Raw genomic sequence first — 15937 nt, 5'->3', positions numbered from 1 at the left:
CCAAACGCGTAAATTGACTGAGGCTTCTGAGATCTGCTCTATTCTTACAGCTGCTCTGTGTAAAAATGTCAGTGTCACATGCCTCTCGAGTGCAGAATTCCTCCGCTATCACGTTTCATAATCCGTCCTAAGAAAAGATTCTCGTGGTATGAACTTTGTACAACGTAGATGTTATCAACAAGGACATCCATGTACTATCGCTGCTGCTAACCTGCTAATTAAAACTTTAAAAGTCCATATTTTCCTGTTTATTATATCGTCTGTTTTCTTCCATTAGTTACGTTTGTTTTTGACAGATTACTGGTGACATTTGCTGTTTTTGTCATGTCAGATGATCCAATGACATTTACAGCTGGGGTTTAAAAAAAAAAATATATATATATGTGTGGCATTCTGTTAAAACTACAACTCCAAACATGCCCAGAGTTGTAAAAATGTAAGAATGCAGCAATCTCATGTATTCAATGGTTTAATTGGATTCAAGAGATTTCCAGAAAATATCAAATGTGAAGATAATACAAAAATACCAAATATTTTTTTTTATCGCCATACAGATAGTGACTTTACAAGAATATTCCACTATGAATTTCCAATGATTCATGTATAATCTCCTAACGTTTTCTCTTCCCGAGCCTTGCTGACAGTCACTAGAATAAAACATTTTAAATTCATTTTAACTTAAAAAAATATTATAAATATAAGACCAATATACACTGTATGTACTAATTATACATTGCCATAGAATACATATCTGATAAATATAGATGTGTATATATATTTCAGTAACTAAGAGCAGATGGCACATATACAGTATGTTCATAGTTAAAGGGGGCAAGACCCAAATAAGTATCCAGAAGAAAGCATGTATAGCCTAGGACCTGGTCCAATATATAAAGAGTACTCACTAGTGATGAGCGAATATACTCGTTACTCGAGATTTCCCGAGCATGCTCGGGTGTCCTTCGAGTATTTTTTAGTGCTCGGAGATTGTTTTCATTGCCGCAGCTGAATGATTTACAGCTATTAGCCAGGCTAAGTACATGTGGGGGTTGTCTGGTTGCTAGGGAATCCCCACATGTAATCAAGCAGGCTGATAGCTGTTAATCATCCTGCTGTGGCGAAGACGACTAAATCCGAGCACTAAAAAATACTCGGAGGTCACTCGAGCTTGCTCGAGAAATCTTGAGTAACGAGTATATTCGCTCATCACTAGTACTCACCAGTGAGCCATAGGAAGATGGAATACCAAAGAGTGACCCCAAAACTGCAAATATACAGAAAATAAGGGGAATCCTGCTTGGAAAATATGGCGGCTCAGTTTGGTATAAAGGGCTCGTCTAAATCTGGATTTTAAATAGTCCACGTGGGGAAAAGGAGAAGGAACCGAATTAGCAAATCTATCAAACGTATATGTGGCACCCCTAGGGGTATTTGCCACAAAAATAGTTACTGACAGTAAGTACAAATACTAAAATAGCAAGACTGCACTACCACCTCCGGCCAGAAGGGGGAGCTCCAGAGACTCCCCTTGATCCATTCTGGTCTGAGAGAAGAAATGGCAGTTGGGCCAAGGAGCTGATAGTGAGAGGTCATACAGTTAAATCTCTAACAGCCCTGTGACTGTTACCAGGCCTAAATCACCGGCCTGAGGAGAAGAGGGATAGAGAAAAAGGACATTGTGAGAACCGGGTAGCATTAATCACTACCCAGAACAGGCGCAAAGACGGATACCGGATCCGTGGCTGTATTCATTATATATAATACAGCAACCGGAAAAACGTGAGGTGATATCAGCTTCACTAGGGCCGGACGCAGCAACAGACACAGAGTTCAGCGGTACTCCCAGAGGGGGTAAACCGATAAAAGGACTCGGGTTGCCCGTCGAACCAGGACCCGGAGGGGACAGATTGGGCCGGCAGCCAGTTCACATACAGCAGCAGGGCCACACAGAAATTGCGCACAATAAGAGGCGAAGACCCCGGCAGGGTCAAAGTAACTCAGAGTTCCCATACAGACTCCGGTGACAGGACTGGTTGTAAATCCTTTTATGTTAAAGTAAACTGGTTAAACGTTTCAGTGCCTCAGACTTTCATTTGGACAATAGCCATCTATCCAGGATCGGGATAGTCACCGCTGGGAGAACCTGCTGCTGATCAAGTAAGTGCCTGTCCCCTCATGATACCCCTTACACTGTGCATTGCCTGAGGCCACAGCACCGGGTCAAGCCACCCGTGACATCCCCCTCAAGAGACAGACTCCATTGGTCCGGTGCTGGGTATCCCGGTCTCTTGGGCGTCACAATTGGCGTCACGAACAGGATCTAGCCAGCCCGTATACCGGGTATTGTGTGCCGTGATTGGAGCCCAAAACTGTGAAAACTTGGATGAAAAATCTTGAAAATTGACTTTATTAAAGAAAAATCCATTCTCCATTGAAAACTATTGAAAGTGACTTTTCCCCATTGGTTATAATGGAGTAAAGATGGCCGCCATCCCCTGAGGTAATCACTTCATAACCGTTAGGCACGAGACTGTTAATTGAGCTACGCCATCACCTGAGCCCCAGTCTAACTGAAAAACTTCAGAATCCGCCATTACAGAGCGCGGTGGGTGGGAGCAGCAGGGGGCGTGTCATTGTGGGCGACACCAAGCTGAGCGCTCTGACATCAGAGCAAGGGGAAAATCGATCCTGCTGCACAGCGGAACGAATCTACACTATCCCGACGGAAGCGGAGGACCGGAAGGGTCCGGATTAACTAAGGGGGCACAGTATGTCGCAGCACGGAGACGCCGCAGCACCCGGCGACGCTAATGCAGCTGAAAGACAGAGTGTCGATAGAGAGTCCGGTAGCGCAGCGGTGCAAGGAGTGGCGCCCATCATGCCGGTGCTGATGCCATATACCCCGGGTGGCCCATGGCTTCCAATGTTTGAAGGTGAGCCTAATACCCTTGACGATTTCAGAGAAAAGATGCTGGCCCATTTTGACATGTTCCCTGTGGGTGAAGTTCAGCGTGTTAGTCTCCTGATGATGCAGTTAAGTGGCCATGCTAAGCGAGAAGTCACAGCATGGGCAGCTGATCTAAAAGGCACTGTTGAACGCATATTTGCTGGATTAAAAGCTACATTTGAAACCACTGCCAGCAGCAAAGCTAAAGTACGATTCTTTAATTGCAAACAAAAAGTTAATGAGGGCGTGAGAGACTTTGCCTTAAACCTGCAGGAAGCCCTTAAATCACTTACACTGGCTGAACCCATTTTTAACACCGGAGCGGATAAACTGCTAAGAGATCAATTTATTGAGGGACTCTACACCCCTTCTCACCGGGGGCATGTGAGCATGCTTGTTTTTAAGAACCCTGAATTGACATTTGCCCAATTAAAGGAGAGCGTTATACGTCTCCAGCTGGCAGAGGCACCTCGGGATCAGGATCCTGCGCAACTCATGGCAGAGGCTCCTCAACAACATGGAGTACCAGTGACATCAGCTATGTCTGGGGCCATTGCTAAGCCCCTGGGGCCCAGTACTAATGAGGCTCTTCAACAAAAGCTTGACTCTTTAGCTGATGTTGTTGCTTCAATGGCTAAAACCATGCAGGAGATGAGAGGACCCAAGATGGAGTTGTCAAACCGTAGAGAAGGTGTTCCATGGATGAGACCCCGGAGATACCCGACATGGAGAGGACGACCCCGCGACCGCTACCAACCGGATGGACAGCCCATTTGCCGCCGTTGCCAGCAGCCAGGCCACTTTGCACGAGATTGTGATTTAAACGGGAATCCCCTGGGAATGCGGGCCGCTTCGCAGGAATGAACTTTCAAGGCCCAACACCCTGGCACGACAGGTACATCGGAGGACGACCCATTATCCCTATCGTGCTGGACGGAATGCCCCTCAACGCTTTGCTGGACACAGGTTCCCAGATTTCATCTATACCGTATATCCTTTATAAGAGGTACTGGGCTGATGCAGATATTGATAAAGGGCCCTCTGATGTTGAACTAGATATATGGGCCAGTAATGGTAAGTTGGTACCGAAACTAGGATTCAGGGAGATGACCATAAAGATTGGTAAAGTAGAATTGAAGAAACAGGGTATAATTGTTGTTGATGTTGACCGGCGGAACTGTGAACCAACTGTATTGATAGGAATGAATGTGTTAGAGAACTGCTTTTCCGAAGTCATTTCTGTCTTACAGCAAATTGCTGAAACTGCTCAATCCTGCCAGCAGAGAGTTCTCCGGAGGGTAATAAAAGTATTGATGTTAAGGCAACAGGTAGAAGTTGCAGGTGGAGAAATCGGCAGTGTGAGGGTAAGTGATCCAACATCTATTGTAATCCCACCAAAAACAGAAATGCTGGTATGGTGTAGAGCAGCCATTGGTACTAAGGGACGAGATTATCAAGCCTTAATAGAACCAGTGTACACCGACAGCAGGCCCACTATACTCACAGCACGAGGGATAGTCGAGGTACACCAGGGACGAGTGCCGGTACGACTTTTGAACTGTGGAGAGGAAGAGGTCACTTTGCCAAGGTATGCTACAATGGCAAAGCTATATACTGTTGACAACAATGCCATCACAACCATTGAGCCCTTAGAACCAACCTGTCAGGTGGAAGGCAATGGCTCAGATGGAGAAATGGAGGATTGGTGCCAACAGCTACACGTGGGCATAAATTCAACACCTACCCATCAAAAACAAGGGGTGTATAGGCTAGTGACGGAATATGAACAAGTCTTCAGTAAACACCCATTGGACTTCGGACGGATAGAAGGGGTAGAACACACAATCCCCACCAGTGACCATCCCCCAATAAAAGAAAGATATAGACCCATACCGCCCGCTCACTATCAATGTGCAAAAGATATGCTGAGGGAGATGAAACAGGCCGGGGTAATAAGAGACAGCTGTAGCCCCTGGGCGGCCCCTCTAGTGATTGTCAAAAAAAAGGACGGAACCATGAGAATGTGCGTAGACTACCGGAAGATTAATAACATCACCCATAAAGACGCCTACCCCTTGCCTAGGATAGAAGAGTCCTTAACTGCTTTGAAATCTGCTAATTATTTTTCCACCTTAGACTTAACAAGCGGGTATTGGCAAGTCCCTGTGGCTGAGCGAGATAAGGAAAAGACGGCATTCACCACACCAATGGGTCTATGTGAATTTAATCGCATGCCGTTCGGACTCTGCAACGCATCCGGTACCTTCCAGCGGCTGATGGAATGCTGCCTCGGACACAAGAACTTCGAGACCGTCCTCCTGTACCTAGATGATGTGATCGTCTACTCAAAGACTTACGAACAACACTTAATAGACCTGGCAGAAGTGTTCGAAGCCTTATCCAGGTATGGCATGAAAGTCAAGCCATCCAAATGTCACCTTCTCAAGCCAAAGGTACAGTACCTGGGACACATCGTGAGTTCGGAGGGAGTAGCACCAGATCCCGAGAAAATAAGCGCCATAAGGGATTGGCCAAGACCTACCAGCGCAAAAGAAGTGAGACAATTCCTGGGATTGGTGGGTTACTATCGCAGATTTATAAAAGGATTTACCAAGTTGGCAGCACCCTTGCAAGACACCTTGGTAGGGCAGACGAAGAAACCTTCAAACCGAAACCCTCCTTTTCAGTGGAACGACGAAAGGGAAGACTCCTTTGAACAACTAAAGAAGGCACTAACCGGAGAAGAGGTTCTGGCATACCCAGATTACCATCAACCTTTCATCCTCTACACCGATGCCAGTAATGTGGGACTAGGAGCGGTGCTGTCACAAAAGCAAGAAGGTCGGGAGAAAGTCATCGCCTTTGCAAGTAGAAAGCTCCGGCCTACTGAAAGAAATTCAGAAAATTACAGCTCCTTCAAATTGGAACTACTGGCAGTAGTTTGGGCTGTGACTGAACGTTTCAAACACTATCTGGCCGCTGCAGAATTTATTGTCTATACTGACAACAATCCGTTGACCCACCTGGACACAGCCAAATTAGGTGCGTTAGAACAGCGATGGATAGCCCGGTTATCTAATTACAACTTCAAGATCAAGTATCGAGCAGGTCGCAAGAATGGAAATGCCGATGCCCTATCCCGGATGCCACACTTGAGAGATGTAGAAGAAGAAATGGGGGAGCTTGAAGAAATTGAACTACCAGCCTTCCATCATCCCAAGGCAAAACATCATCAGTCAAGTACCTATCAGAAACAACAAGAGGTGAATTTAAATCCGTTAGCACACCATAGATGGGCTGACACCCAAGACAGCAATCCGGCTGTGAAGTTGGTGAAGGAACTGTTAACTGAGCAAAGTGCATATCCCGATGAGGATGCCCCAGAAGAGACGCATCAACTCTGGAAAGAGAGAGGCAAAATGTTCCTGTATCAAGGGAAGCTCTGTAGAAGGTACACCAATCCGAAAACACATGAATTGGTTTGGCAGATTATCGTGCCTAAACAAGATGTCAAGATGGTCCTCGAAGCTTACCATAATGGTGCTGGTCACTTCGGTTGGAAAAAGTTAGAAGTACTTCTAAGAGAAAGATTTTATTGGGTCGGGATGAGAAAATCAATCGAACAGTGGTGCAGAAATTGTGGCCCGTGCAACCTCAGAAGAAACGATCAAAAGAACCAAAGAGCACCACTGCAGCCCATAATCACCAAACAACCACTTGAACTTGTAGCCATGGACCACGTGAAGTTGACACCAAGCCGGTCTGGCTATGTCTATGCCTTGACCATCGTGGACCATTATTCACGCTTCTTGGTAGTAGTACCCGTAAAAGATCTGACAGCAAAAACAGCAGCCAAAGCGTTCCAAACGTACTTTTGTAGACCCCATGGATATCCGGAACAGGTTCTCACCGACCAAGGTACAGCCTTTGAATCAGAGATCTTCAGAGAATTCTGTAATATGTATGGTTGCAAAAAGATCCGGACGACGGCCTATCATCCACAAACAAACGGCTTATGCGAGAAGATGAACCATATTGTAATAGAACTACTAAAGACTTTACCTGAGGCAGAAAGGAATCAATGGCCAGAGAAATTGCCTGACTTGGTGGATCTGTATAATCATGTCCCGGTGAGTTCCACCAATTGCACCCCAGCTTACCTTATGCGTGCAAGACCCGGCCAATTACCAATCGATCTAGAAATGGGAATTCTGAAACCAGACGCAGAAGTCCAAGACTCCAATTGGGATATCATACGGCAAAAGCAGTATCGCCAAGTGCAAGAGAGTGTGGAAAGAAGCCTTCAGCAAACTAGAGAAAGACAAGAGCGAACTTTCAACCAGAATGCTCTAGCGACCCCATTAAGACCAGGTGACCAAGTGCTCAAGAGAAATCGTCGAACCAATAAACTGGACAATCAGTGGGAAGCCGTACCCTACACAGTTTTACCAACAAGAGTGGATAATCCTAAAACGTGTCTCATTAGCAAAAACGGAGGCTTAACATCTGTACTAGTGTCAAGAGACAATCTTAAATTATGTCCGGAAGCATTGAAAGAGCCAGACGTTGTCCAGCCAGAACCAGAAGTTATTCAACCCATACAGGTTCAACCAGTAAAGGAAAAAGAAGAGGACGTGTATCACACCTGTATAGGGGACTTTCCCAAAATCCTACTAACATACCATGGTGCAGTAGTGGTTCCCATGGTGGCCTTTTACCCAACACCAAACCCAATACCAGAAGTCCCAAGACAGGAAGAGGCTGACCCCGTACTACAGGAGGTTCCAGGCCAGGAAGAACAGATTCCTGGTCAGAGTAATCCCATTCACGGTGGACTTGCCAACTCCATAGTCGTGGAATTATCTTTAGCAGAGCGGGCAGATACTACATCCGCAGTAGACAGTAGTACACCACATGAAGAGACACCGCTATTACGTAGATCACAGCGTAGTACCCAGGGTCAATTACCGGCCAGGTATGCAGATTACCAACTATAAAGCTCATAATGTGAATTGTATATATGTTATGCTGTATATAGTTAAACAGAAAATGTAGTATAGTCATTGCTATCAGTCTGCAACGTTTAAGCCCAGTGCCTACAGAGACTTGTCTGTATGAACTTATTGCATATTCTTGAACTTTTTATCAGCCCGGAGGCACTAAATCAAAGCTCCGGAAAGACTGCTTTTTGAACTTTGCTTTTTGCTCTTTTTGAACTTTCTTTAGACTTTATATTGATAACTCCGTTGGAAAAATGGAACTAAATTCCTGGACACTAAGTACAGTGCCGTTCCTAATACCTTTAAGGATAGAACTGTATTAATGGACGCTATTTGAAGTGACTTTTTACAGAACTCTATTTTTGTTTCCTTGAGTGGTTTTTGTAACTTTTCATTTTTAAGACTCTGTACATATTAATTGTTATTTCAAAATGTTATTGTCCCACAGTCCCGGAGTACTGTTCTTAACTAAGGGGGAATGTGGCACCCCTAGGGGTATTTGCCACAAAAATAGTTACTGACAGTAAGTACAAATACTAAAATAGCAAGACTGCACTACCACCTCCGGCCAGAAGGGGGAGCTCCAGAGACTCCCCTTGATCCATTCTGGTCTGAGAGAAGAAATGGCAGTTGGGCCAAGGAGCTGATAGTGAGAGGTCATACAGTTAAATCTCTAACAGCCCTGTGACTGTTACCAGGCCTAAATCACCGGCCTGAGGAGAAGAGGGATAGAGAAAAAGGACATTGTGAGAACCGGGTAGCATTAATCACTACCCAGAACAGGCGCAAAGACGGATACCGGATCCGTGGCTGTATTCATTATATATAATACAGCAACCGGAAAAACGTGAGGTGATATCAGCTTCACTAGGGCCGGACGCAGCAACAGACACAGAGTTCAGCGGTACTCCCAGAGGGGGTAAACCGATAAAAGGACTCGGGTTGCCCGTCGAACCAGGACCCGGAGGGGACAGATTGGGCCGGCAGCCAGTTCACATACAGCAGCAGGGCCACACAGAAATTGCGCACAATAAGAGGCGAAGACCCCGGCAGGGTCAAAGTAACTCAGAGTTCCCATACAGACTCCGGTGACAGGACTGGTTGTAAATCCTTTTATGTTAAAGTAAACTGGTTAAACGTTTCAGTGCCTCAGACTTTCATTTGGACAATAGCCATCTATCCAGGATCGGGATCGTCACCGCTGGGAGAACCTGCTGCTGATCAAGTAAGTGCCTGTCCCCTCATGATACCCCTTACACTGTGCATTGCCTGAGGCCACAGCACCGGGTCAAGCCACCCGTGACATCCCCCTCAAGAGACAGACTCCATTGGTCCGGTGCTGGGTATCCCGGTCTCTTGGGCGTCACATATAGGTTTTGTTTTATTTAAGTGGTGAAAAAAATCCAAAATTTGTAAAAGAAGCTAAAAGAAAAAAAGCCATTTTCCGAGACCTGTCTTGTCTCAAATTTTTTGTGGATCTGGACCACACCGAAAACAAAACTACTTGCACGGTCAAACAAAACTGCTATTGTCCATAGCAACCAGTGTCACTTGCAGTTTGGTGCACACAGCCATTGCAGTTCTTCTTAGAAAGATTTCATTTCTTCAGCTCCAATACAATCCACTCTGGTCAGCTTCCCCAGCTGACTGATAAGGTGAACCTCCTAGCCTGGTTATACGCATAGTGCTATAGGTGTTGTTTGTACGCTGCTGCTGAACAGTTTGTTAGGACAGTGGGAACAGCCTGGAGAGAAGACTGGTGTTCATACTCGCCCATTCAAATCAGTGGGTCTGTTTTAATAAAGAAAAAAGAGGCATCTATGTCTCATTCAAGCTTAGGATTTATTTTTTTTCACATGATGGAAATCAAATTTGGCATACTGAGGGAGGTCCATTTTTATACTCGTGCATAAAAAAAGCAATGTTGAAAGAGGGCTTCGAAACCAAGTTTGGGTCTGAGAAACGGAGCCCTCGAGAGTAGTGTCGGTGAGACGCTATGCCAAACCCAAAATGGCAATTCCGATAGGACGGTATGAGGCTAACCTGATAGAGGATTTCTTGGCTTTGAGCTCGTTCAGATAAGCATATTATACGTACATGTGCTCTGTGTCACAATCGGACAGCTCACAGTCCAATGTTATTAAATAGAGCCTTTCAGATTAGGATTTTTTCATTTCCTTGTGGAAAAAAATTGTAATCATGCACAAATCTCTGTATTTCGGATGAGTCTTCCTTAATGAAGTCTATGGGTGCACAATAAAAAAAAATAAAAAATTGGATCTGATTTTTATAGATACATTGCAATTAACGGGAAACTTTTTGGTCTTGTATTTGCTGCTCATGTGTAAAAACAATGTCATACGGATGTAAAAAAATAAGGCTGGTTTCACACTTGCGTTTCAAAACGCATGCGTTTAAAAAAAAAAAACGCATGGTGAAAAAACGCGTGCAAACGCTGCGTTTTTTTGATGCATGCGTTTTTGCATGTGGTGAAAAAAACGCACCGTTTTGACACATTTACATGCGTTTTCATACGTTTGCGTTTTTTAAACGCATGCTGAGAAATGTGTGACAGCTGCCAATCATCAAAATAAAGTAAAAAACCCACTATAAACAGAAATAGTTAGGGTTAGGGGTAGGGATCATAACCCTCACCCTAACCCTAAAGGGATCCTAACCCTAAAGGGATTAGGGGTAGGGTTAGGTTTAGGATCCCTTTTAGGGTTAGGGTTAGGATCCCTTTAGGGTTAGGATCTCGTTAGGGTTAGGATCCTTTTATCACCTTTATGGTGGGGGGTGGCATATCAGTGTGTTTTCTGTTTTTTTTTTTATAAAAACGCATGTGTTTTTAAAGCAAACAAACGCATGTGCTTAAAAACGCATGCGTTTCCATTGACTCCAATGTATTTTTTGACACAAAAAAGCATGAAAACGCATGCGTTTTTATGTGTCAAAAAAAGCCTCTCAAAAATACTACAAGTTGCATTTCTGAAAAAGAACGCATGCAGCAAAAAAACGCATGCGTTTCAAAACGCGACCAAATGCGTACAACAAAAAACGCATGCGTTTTCAATGTTAAATATAGGGGAAAAAACGCATGCGTTTTTTTGTGCAAAAAATGCTGCAGACAAAAACGCAAGTGTGAAACCACCCTAAACACGGATTAAATATTGATAAAAATCGGGAAGAAAATTCTTTTTTCGTCCTGATTTTTTTTTTTTTTTTTTATACACTTGTTTGAAACTAGCCTTTTTCTGCAAAGTGCATTTCATGCATCTGAGAAGCATGTTTACTTTTTTTTTTTGCTACAGAGATATATATATTTTTATGCAGTGTGCAAAACTACCCTTTAGGTATATCTTTAAATGTATAAGGTTCTTAAATATTATTCTGCGATGTTTACGATTTTGGGTTTTCATTTGTCAAAACTTGTGATTTTCATTCTACTTGAATTTTAGTGTAAAATTTGATGATATGTTTATTTGTATCAGTAAAATCATAATCTAAAGGATTCTAAGGGTTTTTTGGGCTCCCTGATTAGAACACTCCGGCCTGTGATCCTTCTAGCACATCCTTATTGTAATGGATGGGCTAAATAGATCCTTGCAGTGACATTTAACCCAGTCATTCTAAATACCTGACCCATTACTAACAAACAGCTGCTTCATTTTCAGAAATATCTCCTTTTAAGAAAAAATAATCAATTTTTACATGTACCAGGAGTCGATTAAAGATTTCAAAGAATCAAACATTGCTCCTTTTAAATTTGATAATGTACGAGTATAGAACTGTGACCTGTGATACAGAGCAATATATCAATATGACATGGCCAATAAACTCTGCAATTACCTTTTGTTGCACCATAGAGCGTAAAGTATCTCTCCAGCAATTGTTTTTCCGGTGTTTTAATTAGTCCAGACATGGAGGGGTGTGATACATGCATGCTTATCTTTTAGAAAGATTTCCTTTAGATTTTTTTGTATTTACATGACTGTGATCTTGATTTGTTTTTTCACAAAAATGTATTGATTAGTGATGAGTGTCTTCAGCGTGCTCGAATAATATGTTCGAGTCCCTCGGCTGCATTTCCCGCTGCTGTTCAACAGCTGCAACACATGGAGGGATTGCCTGTTGATTAGGTAATCCCTGCATGTGTTGCTGCTGTTGAATAGCTGCGAGACATACAGGTGCGTGGACTGGAACATATTATTCGAGTACGCCGAAGACACTCTTTGCACCCGAGCATGTTCAGATAACGCCTTATCCAAGCACGTTCGCTCATCACTAGAATTGATATTTGAATGACAGTAGTGTACTACCTTACTAACTAACTAGCTTCTTTTATTTACAAAAATATTTCATGAAGGTTTCAGAAAATTCATGGATTCAAATCAAGAAAGTGTCTTTACTTTCACAAACATTGATTGCAGGACTAATAATTTTCGTAAATCACGGTTACTGATTTTTGATAACCTGCAGCACGGACCGGCCGAAGTCAGTGCCGCGGGCTATGCTAAACTAAGAAACGTCCTGCTGCTGTTAGGCTGCCATCTTCAGTCCTTGAGGGAGCTTCCCTGGATTTTACACGACGCTGCTTATTTTAGTGTAGTTCAAAGCACAGTCTTTGAATGCAATACGGGAGCCACAGTATAGCCTCCAAATTTTACGGATCCATTGCAATTCTGTAATGTAGGAAACTATAAAAGGTCTGGTAAATGACTTAAACCCTTTGCGACATTTGACTCACGTTTGCACCATAGTCGGGAAGGGGTTACTGCAAAATGACGTAAATTTACATCATGGCGATCATGCTGGCAAAGGAACTATGCGCACTCTATCTCTGCCGGGAGTTTGGCTTATGTAAAAGCCGAGCCTTTGCAGTCACTGATAGGAGTGGTGCCCGCGCCGCCTGGGATGTTTAACCCCCTAAATGCCGCAATGGCAGCATTTAGAAGGCAAGGACCGGACTCACTCTCTTCAGATGGGAGCCCCGTGACCTCTTCTTGAGGACCCAATCATTGCCATCGCAACCCTAGGTCTTCATGCTGACCTCCAGAACAGTCAGCTATGGTAAACTTTTTAGACCATGCCAGGAACATAGTCTAAGAGGCTTCTGTCAGTGCAGCACTGACAGGTATAATGCATTGCAACAAGACTAACAAAAGTTAATGTCCGATACATAGACAACAAAAATTGTAAAAATATTTAAAGAAATGAAAAAATATTAAACCAATAAATCGCTACATCGATGTAAAAAAGCAAACAAAAAAGGCATTTGGTATTGCGTTCGGAATTACATTCAGTGAACTCTCTAAAAATTAAATAAAATTTAAAGTGACGAAAAATCTGCTTTTTCATCATACTGCCAAACAAAGTAGAATAAAGGGCTATCAAAAAGTCAAATAAAAATGGAATAAATATGGTATCGCTGTTTTCGTACTGCCTCAAAGAACTAAGCTGTCTTACCAATTTTACCACACGGTGAACAGCATAAAGAAAAAAATAATTTGCAAATTGCTGGTTTATGTTCATTCTGCCTTCCAAAAATCAAAAAAGAAATAGATCAAAAAATGTTATGTGCCCAAAAGTGGTACCAATAAAAACATTAGCTTGTCCTGCAAAAAACAAGCCCTCACGTGAGTCGGTAGAAATATAGAAAAACTACAGTTCTCAAAATATGGTGCTGCAAAAACTTTTATAAAAAAAAAAAGCATTTTGGTATGTAACAGCAGCCAAGCATAAAATAAAAATATAAATCTGGTATCATTGTAATCGCACCTACCAGAAGAATAAAGTAGTCTAATCACTTATACCTCATGAGGAATGGAGTAAAAAATAAAACCAATTCTTAACCTGCTGTTAATTTTGTTCATTGTGCCTCCCAAAGATCGCAGTAAAGGTACCGTCACATTTAGCGACGCTGCAGCGATCTAGACAACGATGCCGATCGCTGCAGCGTCGCTGTGTAGTCGTTGGAGAGCTGTCACACAGACAGCTCTCCAGCGACCAACTATGCGAAGTCCCCTGGTAACCAGGGTAAACATAGGGTTACTAAGCGCAGGGCCGCGCTTAGTAACCCGATGTTTACCCTGGTTACCAGTGTAAATGTAAAAAAAAAAACAAAAAAAAACTACATACTTACATTCCGGTGTCTGTCCCCCGGCGCTCTGCTTCCTGCACTGACTGTGAGCGCCGGCTGGCCGTAAAGCAGAGCAGTGACGTCACCGCTGTGCTTTACGGCCGGCCGGCACTTCACTGCCCAATTGTCTAAAATTCTGTGACACGCTCGTGTCAATATAATAATTTCACTCTAAGATGAATTCATTGAGAGGTGTAGTTTGTAAAATAGGGTCACTTATGGTGGGGACTGCTGTTCTGGCACCTCATAGGCTCTCCCAGTGCACTATAGCACCCGCAAACCATAATAATACATTTTGCACCATAATATGGCGCTGCTTCTCTTCTGAGATTTGCCTGAAAAGTATTTCACGTTTTACATGTTAGGGCATTGTTGCACTCAGGAGAAAACAAAATGAGGTCTGTATTTTCCTTTTAGTTCTTATGAAAATGAAAAACTTGGGGCTAAAATAACATTTTCGTGGTAAAAATGTAATTACCCTTCCTTTACCGCCCAACGGTATAAAACTCAGGCACATGTGGTGCCAACATTCTCACTGCGCCCCTACGTGAATTCATTGGCCAGGGTATTTTGTAAAATGAGGACACTTGTGGAGGGGTTCTGCCAATGTAACAAGGCACCCTCAAACCTGTCCAGCAAAATGTGAACTCCAATATGGCGCTTCTTCCCTTCTGCGCTTTGCACTGTGCCTCAAAAGTAGTTTTAAACTACATATGGGGTATCGATGTACTCAGGAGAAATTGCACAGCAAATTGTACCATTCATTTTCTCCCATTTATCCCTTTTAAAAATGAAAAACTTAGTCATCCAACATTTTAGTGGAAAAAATTAAATTTTTAAGTTACTCAACCTCATGTTTTCCACTGCATATGGGGTATCAATGTACTGAGGAGAAACTGCACAACAAATTGTGCTGTCCACTTTCTCATGTTGGCCTTGTGAAAATGAAAAATTTTGGCCAATTTTGGGTATTTTTTTTTTTTTTTGAGAAAAATATATTTTTTAATTTTCATGGCTCAACATTCTAAAATTTTGTGAAGCACCTGTAGGTTGCTTACCACACCTCTAGATAAGTTTCTTAAGGGGTGTAGTTTTAAAAATGGGGTCATTTGTGGGGGGATTACACTGTTTAGGCACATCAGGGGCTTTGCAAACATGATATGGCGGCTGCTATTGATAACAGCCAATTTTGCGTCCAAAAGTCAAATAGTGCTCCTTCCCTTCTGAGCCCTGCTGTGGCCCCAAGCAGTGGTTTTCCATCACATATTGGGTATCGGCGTACTCTGGACAAATTGAACAACACATTATATGGTCTATTTTCTCCTTTTACCCTTTTAAAAATGCAAAATTTTGGGCTAAGGCTAGATTCACACTAGCATTGGGCAGGGCTGCGGATGAAAGCCTTCTTCCTCCGTGAAGCAGGATGCATGCCGACGTAGGCGGAACTGAAGGAAAAGGCGCGACAGTGGGCAGGGCTTAATGGAGGAACTACTCAGCCCTCTGCAAAGCCCTCGTCTGCAAATGTGAAACCAGCCTAAATCAAAATTTTTTTAGGGAAAAAGTAAAATTTTTCATCATTTCCTTCCACATTGTTTTAATTCCAGTGAAGCACCTGAAAGGTTTATAAACTCATTGAATGTGGTTTTGATCACTTTGGTGCAGTTTTTAAAATGGTGTCACTTTTGGGTATTTTCTGTCATATAGCCTCCTCAGTCTCTTCAAATGGTATGTGGTTCCTACGCAATTGATTTTGTAAATTTTATTGGAACATTGAGAAATTGCTGATCAACTTTTAATTCTAAATTTCCTAACAAAAAAAGTTTTGAAAATGATGCTGTAGATATATGGGAA

The sequence above is a fragment of the Ranitomeya imitator genome, chromosome 7 (assembly GCF_032444005.1).
Source record: "Ranitomeya imitator isolate aRanImi1 chromosome 7, aRanImi1.pri, whole genome shotgun sequence".
Taxonomy (NCBI): Eukaryota; Metazoa; Chordata; class Amphibia; order Anura; family Dendrobatidae; genus Ranitomeya; species Ranitomeya imitator.
This window is presented reverse-complemented; position numbering follows the sequence as displayed.